Below are 14,722 nucleotides of genomic sequence, written 5' to 3' on the forward strand. Positions count from 1 at the left end.
TTTGGCAGCACTGCCCTGGGGGCCACAACAGTGAGGTGGCATCGTGGGCAGTGTACCAGGCCAAAAGCCAGCTTGGTCACTGGTTGGCTGCATAAAGTAAGAAGTCGCATCACCTCTCTGAGCCTCAGCGTCCGCGTCTGCCAGCATCCCGAGATGGCAGACTCCTCCTCAGAATCAGCTTGCCCGAGGTTTGGATGCTAGTTTCTTTGATAGAACAAAGAGGGGGAGGTGGGAGGTAAAGTAAAAAAAAAAAAAAAAAAGGTGCTAGGTTTTGGCAAATATTTCCTCCTCTCTCGGCAACGTATTTTTTCTTCTTTCCTGCAGCCATGCACAGCCGAGCCTGGTCAGGAGGTTGCCTGAGAGCTAAACAAAGGTATTGACCTTTGACACCCAGGCCTGGGAGCTAAGAACCTGGAGATGGGCCATTATTTTTAATTTTAAACCATTGGCAACATGGCTTTAGTGATTAACTTGTAGCAAAAGCACAGAATACAAAGGTTACAGTAAAAGAAACAAGGAGTTCCCCTCCTGGCTCAGCAATAAGGAACCTGACTAGGACCCATGAGGACTCAGGTTCCATCCCTGGCCTCGTTCAGTGGGTTAAGGATCTGGCGGTGCCGTGAGCTGGGGTGTAGGCTGCAGATGCAGCTCAGAGCTGGCATTGCCGTGGCCGTGGTATAGGTTGGCAGCTACAGCTCCAGTTCTACCCCTCGTCTGGGAACCTCCATATGCCGCATGTGTGGCCCTAAAAAGACAAAAATAAATAAATAAACAAATAAACAAACAAAGTAAAAGAAACAGATCCAATATGGTGTCAGATCTGTTCTTCCCTATAACACTAAGAGTCACTCCTTTTCCTCCTGGCTCCATCCTATGGGCAACTACTGAGAATGCAGTTTGCACACACTTGATCTGTGTGCCAGGAGAGTCATGCACGTTACTGCTTCTCATCTTCACTTCTGTTGTAGAGATGAGGGCACTGATGCTCAGAGAGACCAAGGCGCTGGCACAGGGTCACACAGCATTAAAAGGCAGAGTGGAAAGCCCCAGGTGCACCTGTCCCCACACCCCAGTTCCTTCACAGGCTGCAGGCACTTGAGCTGGTATTGCTCTCCTCCCTCCAATAGGGCCTTTGGCACCTTTCTTTTTTTTTTTTTTAAGAGCCGCAGTTGCAGCCTATGGAGGTTCCCAGGCTAGGGGTCTAAGTAGAGCTACAGCCACTGGCTTATGCCACAGCCACAGCAACTCGGGATCCGAGCTGCATCTGCGACCCACACCACTGCTCACGGCAGCACTGGATCCTTAACCCACTGAGCGAGACCAGGGATCGAACCTGAAACCTCATGGTCCCCAGTCAGATTTGTTTCCACTGTACCATAACGGGAACTCCTCATCAGCTTTCTTATTCTGGTACCTGTCAGGGGAGAGGACTGACATATTTTTAAATAAATCTCTCAGAGTTCCCGTTATGGTGCAGCGGAAACGAATCCAACGAGGAACCAGGAGGTTGAGAGGCCAGGGTTCAGTACAGGTGTATCCTTGGCCTTTGTGCCTCCATTTCTTCATCTGTAAAATGAGGCAAACTGCCTGAGTCATAGGCTGCCGGGAGGATTAAATAAGATTGTCTAGAGAAAGCAGGCAGCGAGGTGCCTGGGAGAGAAAAATCTCAGTGTTGCTCTTGTTGTTATTACGTTGCAGGGAATGGTCTGGGCTCCTGTGGGCACACTCTCGTTTCATCCCTTTGGCTGTTGGAAATAAGGCTGCTATAAACATTTGCATCCGAGAACATGCTCAGTTCTTGGGGGTATATACCTAAGAGCAGAATTGCTGGGTCCTATGCTAATTCCACATTTAGCTTTTTGAGGAACCCCTCAAAATGTTTTTCACAGTTAGCTGATCCGTTTCACATTCCCACCTGCAGCACCTGGGGGTTCCAGTTTCTCCACATCCATGGCAGCACTCGCTGTTTTCCCTTTTTACAATTTTTTACATTCATCCGAGCAGGTATAGGCGCTATCTCATCGCAGTTTTGAGCTGCAGTTCCCCCTTGCCTATCGACAAGGAGCATCTTTGTCGTGTTTGCCATCCTTGGAGAAATATCTGTTCAAATCCCTTGCCAGTTTTCTCATTGAGGTGTGTGTGTGTGGGTCCGTGTGTGCGTGTGCGTATATGCACAACATTATAAAAATCCTTTGTATACTTTGGACACTAGACACTTATCATATCGATGCTTCCAGAGGTTGTATTTTCCCTCTATGGATAACGTCCTCTGATGCTCGGAAGTTTTTCATTGTGATGCAGTCCAATTTCCCAATTTTCTTTTGTTGCTCCTGCTTTTGGGGTCATCAGGGCTGATATTTAAACCTGGGGCCTCTTGCCGAAGATGGAAGTCCTTTCTATAACACAGCAGCCTTTGTGATAGGGATGGAGCAGGCTAGTTGCACAGGTAGTTGCAGAAGTCCCAGTCGGGGACCACAGAGAGAGAGGGAAACCGAGGGACCTTTGGGAGATCACTGTAAGTTAATAATCACTCAAGAAAGCCATCAGAGAAAGTTCCCTTTGTGGTTCAGTGGTAACGAGCTGACTAGTATCCATGAGGATGTGGGTTTGAATTCTGGCCTTGCTCGGTGGGTTAAGGATCCATTGCTGCTGTGAGCTAGGGTGTAGGTCGCAGACATAGCTCGAATCCCACATTGCTGTGGCTGGAGTGTAAGCCATCAGCTGTAGCTCCAATTCGACCCCTAGCCAGGAAAATTCCATATGCTGCTGGTGGGAGTGTGAAATGGATCAGCTAACTGTGAAAAAAAAAAAAGGCAAAAAAATTAAAAATAAAAATGGAAATGAAAAATTAAAAAAAAAGAAGAAAAGAAAGCCATCGGAAGCAGGCTTGCTTGACTACAATACCACAAATAAAAGCATAAGATAGGCCTCAGGTCATTAAAATGAGGCCTGCATTCAAGTTCAGCAAACAATGACCCTTAGGACCAAGGGCAGGAGTGGAAGGACCACCCTTCTGCTGATTGACGTCCTCGTTTGACCTTAGGGTCCACTACTCTCTTACCAGATACCAAGGAGGAGCTACTACTCCACGAAAGAGGAAGAGGCAGCCTTTTCCTGCCCCCCCCCCCCTTGGAGGATAAAACTGTAGCCCAGCTGATCCTGGGGGCAGAGTCTCCTTGCCTGCCTGCTTGCATCTCTCACGAGCGTCCCATCCTAATAAATCTATTTCTTGCCTATCACTTTGTCTCTCTCACTGGATTCCTTCTGCACCAAGGCACAAAGAACCTGAACCTCCGTGAGTCCAGACACAGGGTGAGTGATTCTAATTTAAAAACCGTGCGTTCAAATCCCAGTCTGGGTTCTGATTGGTTCAAGTCACAGGTGCTATCAGTTTCATTTGGAGAGCCATGAGAGGCACTCCCATGACATAAAATGAGCCTGGTCCTGACAGAGTAGGGGGCTGCTGGTGGCAAAAAAAAACCCAGAGGTGTATGAACCAACCATCAGAGTTGAGAGGTGGGCTTCGGGCAACAGATTCTCTCCTCTCTGAGGGCTGGGGGGACTCCCAGTTCCAGATACTGGAGGGCTCTGCGGAGCAGGAGGCCTTGGTAGGGCCCTGCCCAGATGGGAGGGCAAATCTCCAAAGAAACCTGGGGCAGGGAACTGAGGGGCAGCCCCAGAACCTTGTGGGGAGTCGGTGGCTGCAGGGGGCAAAAAGACAGGAGGAGAAGGAATGGCCTCCAGGCTGGGGCAGGAGGGACGGAGCTGCTGTCGGAAAAGAAACTGCTTTGCCAAACTCTCCAGCCCCCAGTCCGTGGTCCACTTGGGAGAAAGAATGAAACATGGCACTGGGGGCTCCAGCCTGTGGCCATCCAGCCTGTGCTCCAAGGGGACAGAGAGTGAAGATCTGCCTTTGAGAGTGATTTCAGACCCAGGTACCTATACCCATGTGCTGAGTCTCTTTACATATATCCATTCATTTACTCTTTTGGCTAATCCTACGGAATAAGCATTTCCCCCCCCCCCCCTTTTTTTTCTTGGCTTTTGGGGCCACACCCACAGCACATGGAAGTTCCTAGGCTAAGGGTTGAATCGGAGCTGTAGCCGCTGGCCTACACCACAGCCACAGCAACGCCAGACCGAGCTGTGTCTGTGACCTACACTGCAGCAAATGGCCCGTCCTGATCCTTAACCCACCGAGCGAGGCCAGGGATCGACCCCACATTCTCAAGGATGCTAGTCGGGTTCCTTACAGTAGAGCCACATCAGGAACTCCGGAATAAGGATTTCTTTTCTCTCCTTTACAAGTAAGGACACTGAGATGCTGGGAGCCAAAATAATTTGCCAGAGGTCACATTACCCACAAGGGCCAGACCAAGATTTGGACTCTGAGGCCCTGAGCCCTAGCCCTGGGCTTTGGCTGCTATCACCCAGCTACGGACGAATCCACAGTGTGACACTAAATAAATCCTAAAAGTCATTTCGAGTCAGGGCACCGAGAACGTAGCTGCGGTATAGAGATGCTTGCTACTCAAATGTGGTCCAGGGACCAGCAGGGTATGCACCCCCTGGGAGCTGGTTCCAAACACAGGATCTCAGGCCCCAGACCTGCAGACACCGAATCTGCATTTTTCACAAGAGCCCCGAGGCCGTCTGTGCAAGAGTTTGGGAAACGTCTGTAAGATGAGGTCTCGTTTCGGACTTTCAAGAAGAATTTATACCACTGGAAAGAAAGACAGCAAAAATAATCATCATACGTGAGCTCTGCATCCTGAGCCAACCACAGACCTCCCCCAGCTTCCTAAAATATCACTTAACAGGAACAGACTAGAATCTGTTTCGCTTATCAGCCAACGGCAGGCCTTGGGGCCTTTGGCAAAGACGAGACGTTCTGCTCTCCGAGTGAGCTGGGGAGCGTGCTCTTGGTCATGTTATTTATCTAGTTAGCAGTTCTGGCATATGTTGCGTAACACTGCCCCTTCTTTTTTTTCAGCTATCTCCGGTTTATCCGAATTATGGACTTAGCTTGACCCTGGAGCACACTGGAACTTATGCAACAACCTAGTGTCTCTTCCAAAGTCCCCTGCGCCCCCGCAGTGCCCTTGGCTCCTGCCCTCGCCCCACAGATAAGACAGCTGTGTCCCACCTCCAACTCTCAGGGTGAGTTGGGATCCGGCGCTGGTGGATTCCTTACCGACTTCCGTTCTTCAAGGATTTCCTGGACCGACTAAGGTCCTTTCCAGACTTCTTTCCCAGCTCTGCTGGGAGGAGAGGCGGCTGATGCGTGAAGGTCCCTGGCTCAGAGCAGGTGCAGGTAATGCTAAGTGGAGTTTCCTCCCCTCTCCGTGATGGTAGAGGAAGGGGGTAGCTGGAGAGTTAGGTCCCAGGATGGGACCCCAGGGGTCTGCTCAGAAAGGCAGGGGTCAGGGGAGAATAGCCTTGAAAACCCAGGTCTCTAGAGCCAAATGGAATTCAAATCAGATCTGGTTCTGCTTCTTCCTTGCTGGGTGACATTGGGTCAAATACTCACCCACTCTGAGCCTCCTTGGTCTCATCTATAAAATGAGATTATGATGCCCACATCTGGAGGTTAAAACAGGTGATATAAATGAAATACTGGACGCCAGGCCTGTCACATAGAGACACTCAGAGCACTTGTAATTTGATTATGGGGTAAGTCATGAGGTTCAGAGCTCACAAGTGTCATAAATCCTCCAGTTCTTCAAAACACACAAACACGCGTGCACACACACACACACACACACACACACACAGGTGTGTTTTCCTGCACGAAACTCCATAAAGAAGAACTGAAAGAAATACAGGTATAAGAATTCTTCAGATATTTAATGCAATAGTGGCCCACAGGCCAAATCCAACCATAGCATATTTTTTTATGGTCCACAAATAAGAATACACTTCACATACATATGTGTGTGTGTGTATATATATATATATATATATATATATATATATATATATAATTCAATTTAATTTTTTTGTTTTTCTTTAGGGCCATACCTGTGGCATATGGAAGGTCCCAGACTAGGGGTTGAATCAGAGCTGCAGCTGCCAGCCTACACCACAGCCATAGCAACATGGGATCCGAGCCACATCTGTGACCTACAGCACAGTTCTTGGCAATGCTGGATCCTTAACCCACTGAGTTAAGCCAGGGATACTAATCAAATTCATTTCTGCTGAGCCGCAATAGGAACTTCCAGAATACACTTTATATTTTTAGAGAAAGGGCCAGTGAACAGCCCCCTGTATGGAGGGCACATGTGTGCCATTACCCTCCTGGGTAGCCTGGGTAGCCTGGCTCAGTCTTCCCAGGAAACCAGTAAGTGACCCATCACTATCTCATTTTACAGATGGGGAAACTGAGGCTAAGAAAACATAAATAATCTGACCAGAGTCACAAGAGCTAATGAGTGGCCAAGCCTGGAAGGAGCGTTGCAGCTATAAAAAAAAAATCAATTTATTGCGGATCTTCTGAATTGACTCAACAGATCCAAGAATGGGAAAACTACGAGTGCCGAGGGTCCACTCAGCAGCCCAAGGAAGAGGACACGGCTAGTGGGGAGACCTATATCCAAGGCCCCATCAGGGAAGTGACGTCAGCTGAGTCAGGCATGAACAAGGTCTGTGTCATCGCAGGAGCAAAGAGCAGGCTGCTTCCCACCTGGGCCGGGCAGGTGCCTCCGGAGGTTAGAAGACAGTGGGGGAGGGGTGTGGAGCAGGCTTTGTGGATTATTTCCTCAGCTGGATTCATCTCCACTCAATTGTCAGTGGTGAGGCCCTTCTCAGGTGACAGGTACCTTGAGAAAACGAAGGCGAGGAAGACCCACTTCCTGCCCTGACGTCAGGCTGGTGGGAGGGGAACCGACAGCAGAGATGAGGTCTGTGTCAACTGCAGTTTAGGTGTGATGCAGGAAGCAGAGGGGGATGGGGAAGAGATTTGATCACTGGCATCGACTCCCCTCCCCCTTCCTTCCTTTTTCTCCCCTTCCCTTCCTTCTTTCTTCCCTCTCACTCAAATTTTCTGAGCCCAGTACTGTGATGGCTGCAGAGGAAAACATAAAGAAGCAGCAGACCCATCCTCTACCTTCACAAGCTCCTGAAATCCTGAGCGGAAGACATGGAGCAGGACTCCCAAATAGCATGGTGAAGGCAGGTTGGAGGAGCCGCCAGCTGGGGCAGTCTCTAAAAGCATGTCAGGCACAGTTGAAAAGACCTGACTAACAAAATGCTGTTTAATCTGCATCTCAAAATAACGTGGTCAGAGCAAGGACTCCAAAAAATGTAAATACACTGAGACAACAGCCAGCTCTATGCAGGGCCCCTGTGTACAGTTCCGCAAGTTGCGCACTGCACAAAGGGGATGCGCCTAGGCTGAAATCCATCCCACCCGCTTCTGGCCAACTTGGGTGCCCTGGTGCAAGATGGTGCCTAGAGCTAATGGGCCTTTTATTCTCACAAAGGGGCCATCTGCCTCCCCAAACTGTGGGGCTGCACCCACCCAGCAGGTGGACTTTTATCAAACCACGTGGAGACTCCCTATGAGCTAGCAATGTCCCAACTCGGCCTGAGGATTTCAAGGCAACTGACCTGGGAAGTATTGAGGCATTTTCATCTTTAAAACACAAAGAATGGCAAAGCAAATATCGATCCTGAAGTCGACACCCAGAAGGTGTGTCCCAGGCTCCAGGAGGCAGCCCAATTTCCCCGAGGATCACACAACTTGTTAGTGGCAAAATATGGAGTAGGACCCGCCCTCGTGTTCAGCAGCCTTCCCTCTAAGCCCTGCATGTTTGAGTGTCTCTCAAAATGCAGGAAATATGACAGGAAAGCTGGGGCCAGGGGTCTTTCTCCAGCTTCTCAAACTGTGACTGGGTTGCAGGCTGGTGTCATATCTTTATGACTACTTAAAAACTCAAAATCCGTAGTTCCCATCATGGCTCAGAGGGAATGAATCTGACTAGCATCCATGAGGATGCAGGTTCGATCCACGGCCTTGCTCAGTGAATTAAGAATCTGGCGGTGCCATGAGCTGCGGTGTAGGCTGGCAGCTATAGTTCTGATTCGACCCCATTTGCTGTGGATGAGGCCCCCGAAAGACAAAACACACACACACACACACAAACCTCAAAATCCCTGTAGTCAGGAATCTCAAATTTTTATAAACAGCATCATGTGATTGATAATTATATTCCAAGCATGCCCACTGAGGATAATAATCACGGCAAGAACAGCAATAATTTGGGGTCAATTGTAGTCAACTTCTGCTTTTCTAATATAATGCTACATTCAAAGGTCTTTTTTTATCCCTGTAAATTAGGAGCCAGGGATGATGTTCATTGGATAAAGAGGAGTAACATGAGCGGTATTTATATTCAGGATCCTTAGAATGGAGCGTGCTGGGATGCTCTCAGTGCTACAGTCTGACGATGGCGGCATTTCTATACACAGGTGCATGCACCTGTAAACACTGCACTGAGCTTCACCTGGAAGATTTGTGCACTATATTAGGTGTACCAAATAAAGAGGGCACACATCCCTTCGATGTGTCTTTCCACGACAGGACGTTCACATGCCTTGCCTGATTTCATCCTCGCCTCACTCCTGCGTGGAAAGGTGGATGGGTTTACGGAGGAGGAAGCTCAGCCCTGCCACTCGCCAATACAAGCAGAGACAGTCTCCCGGAAATGCCACTTCCTTACCTGAAAGCCATTCTAGATAAATTAGTCTAGATGGGGTTGTCTGTAAACCCGTGGTCACCACAGAGGTGGGCACGTCAGCATCCTGACTGATTCCTGAGGCAGGACACACGTTAGGCTAATTGGGGTGGAAGCCATTGTGTGCAGATGAATGGACCACAGGCTGGCTGTTGGGACGGCAGGGTGTGCCCCACCTGGACAGTGCTCATGTCCTACTGTCACCCAGTCCAACCTGCTATTACTTGCTGCATGACAGGCCAATAAATCAAGAGACGAGCTGTTGGGGCAAGCAAGAGTGACTTTATTTGGAAAGCCAACAGATCGAGAAAATAGTAAATTGGTATCCCAAAGGACCGTCTTACCCAAGCTAGAATTCAGGCTTCTTTTATATTAAAATGTGACATTGGTTGCTGCAAACTTCTTGGTACCAGAATCCTTTGTTCCTGCAGCAGCCATGGTCAGGTCAGGAGGTTCTTAAAAACCCCCAATAGGGCAAATGTCATTCCCTGTTCTGCAACTTTGCATCTCTATGTGAATGGAAAAGTGTTACACCTTTAAAGGGCAGAGCCTTGGGAAGGGGTTTTCCTGTATATTTCAGGCTAGAGGCAACATTCTTGTAGCAAAAGCCACAGAATACAATGTTAAAGAAAAAGTAACAGATCCAATATGGAGTCAGATGTGTTCTTCCCGGTGTCCCCACTTGTCCCCTTGCGGCTGCCTTAGCCCGAAAGCAACTTGAGCATTTAGAAGGGTGAGCAGGGCGAGTCCCTCTTGATTATGTGACGTGTCCCATGGCAAACCTGGATTAAACAGTCATACAACTACTTAAAAATCCCAGCGGGAAGGACAAGGCAGACCCCCTCTTTCCATGCTACTTGCAATGAGAAAGCTTCCTGGGGTTGGGGGAGGGAAGGGAGGCGAGGAGGAGAACTTTGAAGGCAATCACCCCAAATCCCTTCTTATCTCGGCGCCTGTGAGCTTCCTTTTTCTGCTGAGTTGTTAGTCTGGGCAAAGGACACGGACAAACATGTACTCATTAAAAATGCTTCTCGAATGGCTAATCAGTGCAGGGGTTGAGAAGAGCTGGCGTGATGCACCCAGAAATGAGGGCAGGGCTGTGCATTCTTCAAGAGCCCGGGGCCCTGCCTCTCCCCACTTCGGGCTCTCCGAGGATGTAAATGAAATATTTGCTGAACTGAGCACAGAGAAGCTGAAAAACGGTGCCTTTCAACTGTGTTCCCCTGGAGATCAATCCAGGCACACACAGGTACAACCAAGTCACATCGCAAGTCACTGAGTCACGAACACGCTCTTATGAGAGACCAGAAAATGTTATATCCGGGTGATCTCTTGTTTATTCAACGGACATGTAGCTATTAAGCTCCTGCAGTTGTCAGGAACTGGGCTGGGGGCTGGGTCGTTACAAAGAGGTAACTCCAGATAACTCAGGAAGAAGACGCATTCCAAGATAAAGTTAACACCGTGAGCTTGCTTCCTGGCTCTTGCTCCCTGCACCAGCGGCTTTGTGGCTGATGGCGTGTGGGAGGCGTGCAGATAAGCTGCAAACTAATCTGCCTGCAGACTGATCTCCAAGGCAGTGCTCGAGTTCACAAGAGCCAAAGGAAGAAAGCAACACTGGCTAAATTCCTGTTCCTGGCATTGCACAAAGCATTTTCTTTTTTTTTTTTTTTTCCTTTTAGGGCCAGCCGCGTGGCATATGGAGGTTCCCAGGCTAGGGGTCCAATCAAAGCTGCAGCTGCCGGCCTACACCACAGCCACTGCAACGCAGGATCCAAGCCACGGCTGTGACTTATACCAGAGCTCACAGCAACGCCAGACCCTTAACCCACTGAGCAAGGCCAGGGATCGAACCTGCGTCCTTATGGATGCTAGTCAGATTAGATTCATTCCCAATGAGCCACGACCGGAACTCCCAAGCTAGATATTTCTTTAAATATTTCTTTTCACTCTACCCCCAACCCATGGCGTCATTCTGGCTGTGTCCCCTTCTTGCTCATTAGCTTATGTGATCACTATGGCATCCCATTTAAGGAGTGGAAAAGTGATAGAAATGAAAAGACCTGCCACCAGTTCCAGAGACAGACTAAAGATGAAGTAGGAATGAGAACAATTACACCGGGAACTCCTGGCTAGATCTGGCTGGCAAGAGAATTCAACAGCCTCTCAGGGGGCAGGGGGGTCAGACACCCTCCACCCCCAGGACCCAGACCAGCCCTCCAGGGACCCTCTCTGGGCATCCTGGGCCCCTTTTCCAACCCAACGCTGCAGCCCCCCCCCCCATCATGACAACCTTCTCCAGGGGTCTCTCTGCTCCTGTTGCGGTGTGAGATACCAGGAGCCTGGCATGACCCGCTCCAGTAGCCCAGAAAATTCAGGAAAGCAAACACCCCAGGGAGTAAACTTTGACTGAGGACAAGGTCATCCCCCTCCTGTCCCCCTTCCCCCAAAGGCTGTTTCCCAGGGCAGAGCTCACCTGCCTCTTAGAGACGGTCCCTCATGCTTAAACAAGACCAAGAGGAAACCAGTGTGTCCCCTCCTCTCCTGCCTCCTCTTTCTCTCTCTCCAGCTTTGAATTCTCTCGTCAAATCGGAACACATATGCTTTTGCTCAGCCTCTGCTCAGTGGGATTCTCAGAGAAAGTAATTTCACTCTCATTATTATTAATTAGGATAGATAAAAGGCTGGAGGGATGGAGGGAGAGAGGGCGGGGAGAGAGAGAAAGGAGGAGAGAGGAGCTGGCATTGGCTCTGGATGAATGTTAAAGAAGCCTGAGTATTCCAGGGGTTGGGCCCGGTCCGGTGGTTCAAGGTAAGGGCACAGATTTTATAGCCAACGGCCTGGGTCTGCAGCCCTCTCTAATTACAAGCCTGTAATTGAGCGCGTTCAGATAGATAATAATAATTCCTACATCACAGAGTTTCTGCAAATATTAAATGTTCTGGTATTTGAAAAAACACCTAGGACAGTATCTGAATTAGTATAAGTATAGTTTATGTATTTATTAAACATGCACATCAACAAATACCTCTTCCTTGAAATTTTTTTTTTTTTGTCTTTCTAAGGCCGCACCCCTGGCATATGGGGGTTCCCAGGCTAGGGGTCAAATCAGAGCTGAAGCCACCAACCTACATCACAGCCACAGCAATGCCAGGTCTGAGCTACATCCACAACCTACACTACAATTCATGGCCATGCCGGATCCTTAACTCCCTGAGCGAGGCCAGGGATAGAACCCGTGTCCTCATGCATACTGGTCAGGTTCATTACTGCTGAGCCACAAAGGGAAGTCCATGCCCTGAATTTGTATGCAGGACTCTAAGGAAGTTAGTGAGTTTCTCTCTGAGCCACAGGGGGGTTTTTAGCAGTAAAATGAAAGGTTTGAGTTCCAATCAAGTGTCTGCCCACTTCTGACTCTGGGTAGTTTAAAGAGAACCTGGTCCAAGTGCCAGTCTAGCACCATCGTGGGGCAGGGAAGGTCTTACAATCTCATATAAATGGTCTTAATTAGTAGCACCATTATTAATCCTCACGAGAGGTCTAGGAGGCTGCGGTGAGTCCCTGTACTTTGCAGAGGAGAAAGAAGGCTCAGAAAGCTTGAGGAACTGAGTGGTTGCAGAGTGAGCCAGAGGGGAGAATACAAATCTGGATCTGGTTGACTCAGAAACCATACAAAGTGATACCCATCATCCCGTTCCAGTGCTGATAAACTAAGACTGGAGACGTGTCACTTCTGGTGTTCAAGAGGTGACAAGAGGGCTGGTGCGGTCATGGTGACTTGCAGATTACGGAGAGGGTGTCCTGCATCCTGGATGGTCCTTGATAAAAAGGGGGACAATTGCCCAGTGGCCTGGGGGCAGATTGTGAGACCAGATGGACTGAAATATGGGCTGTCATGTAAGGGTCTTGATAAAGGAAAAGCCCATATTCTGGAGGGAACAGCCCATTTTGGGGAGAATTCACTTTATTTCTCTGTCTGCCAGATTACATGTTGAACCTGGCCCATGGTAGAGGCCCAATCCAAGTTTCCCTGGGACTACTTCAGCTTACCCAACAAATTGGAATACATGAATCTTTGCTTTGGGGTTTTTTTAAGTTTTTTTTTTTTTTTTCCCTGCAAGATGCTGTCTCTGTTTCTGCAAGTGTTACCACAAAACATTCCATATTTTATTAAAGAAAAAACTGCATGAAATAAATAAGGCATGTCACCTTCTTAGGAGAATGGCCGGGGCAGAAATTCAGAGCCACAGACTTCCTCTGTAGGTTTGAAGAGGTCGAGGCTGAGGGGTCACTGGAGGATGAAGGGGTCGGGACAGTGGGACAGAGAGCCATACAGCAGTGTTATCTTCCTGGCTGGGGTCTCGTTTCTGCAGAAGCCCAAACATTTCCCTTCAGTCCAAGCTGACAGCATTTGCTGTGAGTTTATTTTGACATTGTCACACTGTCCCCTGAGAGTGGCACTGACATGCATTCTTTTCGTTTCACCTTGGTATCACAGGACCAGATTCCTTGCTCACGGCTATCAGAATCATTTCATCTTGACACCAAACCCTGGCATCTGCAGATTCCAGGAGTCATGCTTCTGCTTCTCCAGGAAGGTCGGACAAGCCCTCAGTTTGGGACAAAGAGGATATGACTGTCCATCTGGTTTGGCAGAAATTATTTAAGGACAGGATGGGTTTGGACTCAGAGAGATATGCAGAATGAGGGGTGGATGGGTTTATTATTCTATTTAATACATGGTGAATTGAGTATCTTTTTAAGCCTCTCGTGTTGGGCCCTGGAGATCCAACAGGGAACAGGGATGACGGCCTCTATTCTGAGCATCATTTAAGAGGAGATTCAGAAATCAGACCACTGAGCTCCCCAACAGCGCAGAGTTCTCTCCCCAATGTGCCGCGGAGAGAACGCCCTAACAGCCAGGCCCGGGGAAGGAGAGCATCTCAGAGAAGCCAGGCAGCAGGGGGCGAGGTCTGGGGAAGCCGTGTTCCATAGATCTTTAGGACCACCCGCTCTGGGTCAGGGACTAGGCTGGCAGTGGATGCAGAAGTGTAGAGACACCGACACCCTGCCACAGGGAGGTCACATCCGACGAGGGAAAAATGGGGTTAGGTGCAAGGCGCAGAGAGAAGGAGGGCTAAGGATTCAGCAGCTCATGGCAAGGGGTGAGGGGTGCAGGGGTCAGGGACTGTTTCAGGGAAGAGAGGGTGTGATCCGAGCTTGAAGATGAGTGGTCAGTGCCCGGTGGACAAGAGGACAAGGAGGAAAGATAATCCATGAAGATGCAGAGGCATGAGAAAGCCGGGAGCAAGATGGAGCAGGTGTCTGGTACTTAGGCAACATGAAATATGATGGGGAGAGAAGAGATGGAGGAGAAATGGGCATGGAGAGGCAGCCAAAGGCAGTCCCGGAAGGGCCATATGTCATGCTGAGGAGCTGCCACTTTTATCCCGTAGGTGAGAGGACTCATAGAGGAACACACTGGAGGGGTCACTGGAACATCCGGGTGGTCCTGAGTCGGGGTGGTGGCTTTCTTCTCACCCTCCTCCATCTCTTTCTTCTTTTCCTTCTAAAGTTGACCTTGGTTGAACACCGTGTAAATGTATGAGTTTATTCCTCTGTCTTGACAAGAAGAGACTCTTCTAAACATTATAGACCGGTCTCCCCCCCGGGATATTTGTCCAGAAATTGAGGTCACTCTGCAGGATGGGATCCACATGGCAGGACAACAGGACTGGCGAAGGGAATCAGAGCACGTGAACCAGGAGGAGCCCTTAAACGACTGGCAGCAGTGGGTTTCAGGCTGTCGCTTGGTGTCCATGATCCAGGAGGTGATCTTAAGCTGCTGTGGCAGGTGCAGGGGCAAAGGGGCCCACCTCCCCTCCTCTGAGGGTATCTTTTCTTACACTGAGGTTATTTCAGCCAGAAAGCATTGCTTGCAGGGAACAAAAATAGTTCACATTTCAAAAGTAAGGAGGAAAAAA

General features: G+C 49.2%; 1 long non-coding RNA gene across 1 annotated transcript; it reads left to right on the plus strand.

Annotated features, from left to right (window-relative positions):
- The first annotated feature begins 3,207 nt into the window (after nucleotides 1–3,207).
- Nucleotides 3,208–5,038, plus strand: LOC125128756 (uncharacterized). The gene is made up of 2 exons (XR_007135304.1): nucleotides 3,208–3,312; nucleotides 4,994–5,038. It is a non-coding gene; the product is annotated as an uncharacterized LOC125128756 (long non-coding RNA).
- The last annotated feature ends 9,684 nt before the right edge of the window (nucleotides 5,039–14,722 follow it).

This window comes from Phacochoerus africanus, chromosome 6, assembly GCF_016906955.1.
Source record: "Phacochoerus africanus isolate WHEZ1 chromosome 6, ROS_Pafr_v1, whole genome shotgun sequence".
NCBI lineage: Eukaryota > Metazoa > Chordata > Mammalia > Artiodactyla > Suidae > Phacochoerus > Phacochoerus africanus.